We start from the raw sequence: 6,362 nt of genomic DNA on the forward strand, positions 1-6,362 counted from the left end.
GTTTGAAGTCTTGTATAGGGGAGGGACACCCCTCTCCTTTCATTGCCTCATTTCCTTGCCTTTTGGCTTAAAGGGCAACATGCATGCTTGACCGATTTTGGCCCTATTTCAAAGTTTTTTTGGTGTCTCTAGGTCACATGTTATCTCTGTTTTTGGTCGGGTTTGTGCCATTTTGCATGCTTAACATACTTGCTTTACATTCCTCTATTTGGCCTAGAAATGCATCTTGTGTTTAGGCCATGATTCTTGCATGTGTTAGGCTAATTCCATGAAGGTATTGGCATTACTTTACCATATTTAAGGCCTGTTGGCCATCTGTTTCAGTCATGCTTGCCATGTTTGGTGTCCTCTCTTTGTGTTTTGGCTTGTAAGCCTTGAGTATATTGGCCTCTAGCATGCATAGCTTAGACCATCCTCATGATTTGGCATCATTTAGGATCGTATTTCAGTCCATAAATCATGTTTGTATGTTTGCATATGTGACCTCTTTCATGCTTTGAGGATGTGCCCTTTTATGCCTAGAAATGAGTTTTGGTGCATGCATCTCATTAGAGCCACTTAAGTCGCCATATCAGTGGGTTTTAGAGTACATTTTTGCATGCTAAGATTCTGTTTTTGCTTGTCTAATTCATGCCATGAATGATCATGTTAGTGGAAGTAAAGTGCCCCTTTTTGTGCCTTAGCCTTAGGTCCATTGGCTTGCGTGTTGGCATGAGTGTTTGTCCACCACTTTGGGCACTTTTGGCCACTGTTTTGGGGTGGATTGAGGTCTGCCCCTTTATGGTTTAAGTCCACCATCGCATGCTTGTCTCATGTTTGTTGCATGATTGCTTCATTAGGTGTTGTAACATGATGATCCTATTGCTTAAATCGTCCGTGTTTGCATTGCATTTGCATCTTGCATGCCTAGCATTGCATACTTGCCATGGTAGTTGCATGGCATTTGGCATGCCTTGCATCTTAATCTCATGTTGTATCTTTGAGCCATGTTTGCATAACATGCATTGCATTACTTGGTTTGGGGTGTCAACCCAAGTGTGAGGGTTAAGGAGCATTCATACTATAAGTGATGTAATGCGTCTTAACTCTCGGTCACCGGGGCCCTTGACTCCGACATGATAGGGTCTTGGTCCTCATTTGTGTGTTGCATTCATTTTTACATCAAATGAAAAGCTTGATCTCTTAGGCTATCATGCACAATTGATGGCTCGAGGATCGAGGGCCGTGCTTTCCTGAGTTCAATACATGATGGGGAACATGACCATGCTCACATGTGCCTGAAGTCCCATGCCATATACTGTCTGCCCTCTGTTGCTCTCAAAACTGTCTTCTGCAGGACGTTTCTGCCGACCGGCAGCATTCAGTGCCGACCGGAAATCCTTCAGGGGCCGATGGCTTCATCAACCGCCGGTGGATATTTTCAAACGGCCGGTGGACATTTCCCTCAGCCGATGGTGTTCCACAGTGTTCAGGGGACCTCTCCCAGAACTTTGGGCAATTTTCAGAGAAGCAGGGCAGTGTAAATAGAGGCGGCGGTGGCATGGTACGGACTTTCCGGGCGAGACGGGTTCGAGCATGCATCATTCGCGCATCCCGAGGCCGGGGCTGTGGCCACCTTTCCTTTTTCATTCATTTTGTTAATTAATTAGAAATCCTGTAATAATTAATGTGTTTATTATTCGGACTGTAATATTTATTTGGACCCTCTGAGTGAGGGCAGTTGTGTAATAAGTGTGCGTGAGTGTGTGTATGTCTTCCAACCCCACGTCTTTCTTCCCTTTTATTTACCTGCTTATGATGGTAGACTAGGGCGTATTTAAATTAACATACCTTATGCTATGCATGCGTGCATCCATACATTTGTCTTGCATGCATCGGGCTCGGCGCATCATTCTAACTGCATCTGTATTCCAATTCCAAATTGAATACGTGTTAATTGCAGCATTTCAAATGCCATGTTTAGGATAGCCGAGCCTGCTTGGATTGCATCTTTGCATGTGTTGCATTAGCCATTTCAAATATGAACTAGGATCATGCATGTGATTACTAACTAGTTCCTGTCTTGGCTTGGAGTACTCTGTAAGTTCTTTTGCTTTAGCATCCTTGCATACGTGTGAGTGTTGCTATGACAGTATGATTACCATGAGGCTAGCTGCTTATGTGATATAACTGCTTGAATGCCTGTGGATGGAGGTTAAAATTACCTAAATTGGGATAACGCATTAAAATTGTGAGTTTTAAAGCCCACTAGATAGTGGCAAAACCACCTTTTCTAAAAGCCCACTTTAAGGTGGCAAAACCTACATTTTAGCCTACTTGCGAGTAGCAAGCTTTTTTTAAAACAAACACGAAATGTTCTTGCTCCAATTTAGGCGATTTGATCTATACTTGTTTGCTGTGCGCATAACATAGTAATGCTAGGCTAATAAATGGAATACGAACACATAATGCTTTCAAAATAAGATATCACGGTTAGTAGAGGCCGATCTTCGGATCGGGCGAGAGGGAGTGCTCATAGCTGACCTTCCCCGATCGTACCCAAGTTCCTGAACCGAGGCAACTTTGGTAATGACGGACACGTGGCCTTTGGCACCGAGTCAGGGTTTCCTAAATTCCCCCAAAAATAAAATATTTAGGTGGCGACTCTGTATTTGGCAAAGCAGTCCATGTTTGGCACTTCTTTTCAAAAAATCTGTTTCTCAAAACGATTTGTCGGATTTGGACTCTTTGGTTCAGATTAAGAACCGTGGCAATTTGAGAGTCCGAACTGTAGTGAACCCACAAAACGAACAGAACGGGACTCTTCCTCCCGGGGCATTCGGGGACGTCTACAGTTTCTGGCGACTCTACTGGGGAATTAGAGAGCTTGACTCGAACTCGTGATATCCTGTTTCGATTTCAGTTATGTGTCTTGTCACGACCCAAACCCGCCCCGAGAAGGTTGGCATCGTAACCGGCCAGTAATCCTAGATTACCACAGGCCTTTCTGTACAAAACATACATAACCGGGGCTTGTGGAAGCGAAAACAAAACACTACTAGTCCAAAGAGCTGTGCATTTATATGAACATACACTACATGCCAAAAATGTTAATTTACCCACTACATTACATCACATAATCAAAATTCATGTACAAAACATAGGCTCACGCCACATGCACAACCAAAACCAAGCTTCCTAACGGCCTTCCTAGGCCTAGCCCCAACTCGGAGGCACCAAAACACCGGGTAGGCTTCAAAACGGCGGCTCGGCTCGGACTCCGCCTAGGCTTGACTCCCAGAGTGCTCACCTATAAATACATATATACAAACAATGAGCTAAAGCTCAGCAAGTAACATTAAAGTAAAGGGGTAGTGAACGAATTCCACATTTCATATATCCATAAAATAAATCATTCATAAACATAATCATCTCATATCAGAACATACATAATGGCATACTCCATAGAACATAACATTTGTCGTCCAACGACTAGAGTAACCGGTCCCAGACACCGATTAAACACATACCAAGATCTCGTAAACTGGTCCACTTAGGACTATCTATGGATGCCATACTAGATTCGCAAACTGGACATTCGTTCACAGAAAACATTTATCATTTCAAAACCATAGCATAACGTAGCACTTTTAAACATAGATCATACTAACATATCTTTACAGAAAAGTTACTCACAGTGGGTTTCCAAAACCGGTTGCACGGTCTTCACCTCTTGACCTGCAATTATCAACATTATAACACGTTTCTTCAATACACATTATCATTAAATCACTTAATTCATGCCATACTATTCTTCCCTTATTACATTTCATGTTCATGAGGTGCTAAATGATGCAAATGACATGTGAAAATCATGTAATTCATGCCATATATGAACTGAATACAACCTTCAAAATTTTCCTGAAAATAAGTCCCCCGCTCGAGCGCCACTTTGCCCGCTCGAGCGGACTGCACAATTTTCCAAAACTGCTGGGAGGCCGATTTTCCCACTCGAGCGGGAATACCTCTGCTCGAGCGGACTGCGCGAAAATCTGAAATTCTAAGCTCTTCCAAAGCTTTAACCTTTCCTTTAACAAAACAACTTCAAAATGATGAAACCCAAGTCCCAAAACACTTGAAACACAACTTAGATTAAACATCAAATCTCTCAAAACTACCCACATGAATCCTTTACAAGATCAAACTTTGAATTAAAATAGGAAACCATGATCATGTACATACAAGCTTCATTTCTTACATCCATGGAGGTTCTCCCTCAAATATGACAAACATGCAAGGAAACCAGGATTTTGACCATGAACTTCATACTATTATGCCATAATCTTGAGATCAACATGCTAGAGGCCAAGAAGCAACAATCTATTTCATGAAAATCTTACCTTAGATGGTGAATTGGAGACGTTAGCTTGTTTTTCCCCCTTTGCTTCTATCTTCTTCCCCTTGGTTTCTCTCTTCCACGAATTCACTCTCTCTCTCTCTCTCTCTCTCTCTCTCTCAGATATTTTCTTTCTTTTGTTTTGAGTCAAAACATGGTCAACATCCTTATCTATACATATATACCATAAAAAATAGAATTGTGCCATTATCTTGAGCCAAACAAGGCTTAGCGATTCAGACGAAATTCAGTCCTCAATTTATTTTCCCAAATGGTTCTAAAAATTCCCGGTATCACATAGGCGTGCTCAATTTCGTTTTCTGAACCCATTACGGTCATCAATTTCAATCCCAAAGTTCTCATCTCAACAGATATTCTTCTAATTCAAACAGATATTCTTCAATTACTTCGCATAAACACATAATTAATTACTGATAAATATGACACATGTTTTGGGGTCATTACATGTCTCTTTGCATTGCATGTGCATTGGTGCACCTAGGAACACAGTGTTTGCCATCTGCCATTCTTGAACGGTTTGCTGGAGGCTTGTCTTGTCAAGGCATGACCATAAGGCTGACCGGTTATGGGCTCTGACAGTATGGGAACACAAACCCTGGTTTTACCGGGGCGCCCTTTTTGACCATTTGACCTAGTGCATATTCGGATCCATAGTGACCATTCCAAGTTAGGACAGGTTGCTTACCCGATGTTAGGTTGTTTGAAAACTGCTGCGTGCATAGTGGAACCCTAGTTCCTGACGAAATAGGACAGGGAAACCCTACCCTAACATAGGGGTGTTTTGGCTCTCTTTACTTGCTACGTGCTTTTAGAGTGTATCTCTACAGGAACGTACATATCAGTTTGCAAGTTTGAGTATCGGGCCCGAGGGCACCAGTATCAGTGTTGTTAAGAATCAGTTATCTGCGGGTATCAGGTTCAGTTTTGGGGACAGTAATTCTGGGGAACAGTGATCAGTATCGAGGAACAGTGTGTTCGGCTTACCAACTGTATATTATGAATACCCAACTGTGCGTTGTATGTGTTTATTTTACGCCGTTGTGCTGTCCGATTGTTTGTTTATTTACTGCTTTATTTATCTTTTTGCTAGGTAGTTTAGCACCATTGCTTCCAACCCGGTAGATATTCCCCAAGCACTCTGGATTAGAGGTCGTCGGCTCCATCGATCTGAGGATCTGGTAGACGGACAACCACTGTACCACTCTCTACCCCCGGTTACTAGACGGAGGACAGCTAGGCAGAGGGCATCAGTTCAACAGTCAGTACAGAGGACTTTATCTACCCCACCTGTGTATAGTAGGGATCAGGGTTCTGTTTCACCTACAGAGAGGGAACATACACCGATAATTCAGTCAGAACAAAACAGTATGGCTAGTTTAGAGGAGATGGTGCGCCAACTCCAGGAGAGCATGAAAATGATGCAGCAGGATGCTGTCCGGCAGGCAGAGTTCGCCAAGCAGCAGGCCACGGTTATGAGCGAACAAGCACAGTTAATCGTGAGGTTACAACAGCAAAACGGAGCATCTGCTTCGCAGCAAGTTCCTCTCCCGCCAGGAATTCCCACCCTTGGGGAGACAGCTAATGTTCAGAATGACACGGACATTCCCATTGGACCACCTCCACCCTCGATTCTACTCCAAATCCAACCCCAGTTATCCAAAACACCCACCAACCCATCGGACTCTCCTTTCGAGTTCGAGACAGATCCCACAGCATTAAAGTTGAGCAAGCTCGAGAAGCTGTTCAAAAGATCCCAGGTCAAGAGCATCCCTGACATCGAAGATGGGTATACCGACGCAGCCGTGACACTGCCTGACAAATTCAAGATACCGCACATTGATCGATTTGTTGGGTCTGGAGGCCCCATGGTGCACCTAAGATTGTTTTCAGACATCCTAAGGCCAATGGGCCTCACTAGACTACAGAAGCTGTCTCTATTTGGCCGGACCCTATCGGGTGTAGCGGC

The sequence above is a fragment of the Camellia sinensis genome, chromosome 13 (assembly GCF_055761805.1).
Source record: "Camellia sinensis isolate YWXY chromosome 13, ASM5576180v1, whole genome shotgun sequence".
Lineage (NCBI taxonomy): Eukaryota > Viridiplantae > Streptophyta > Magnoliopsida > Ericales > Theaceae > Camellia > Camellia sinensis.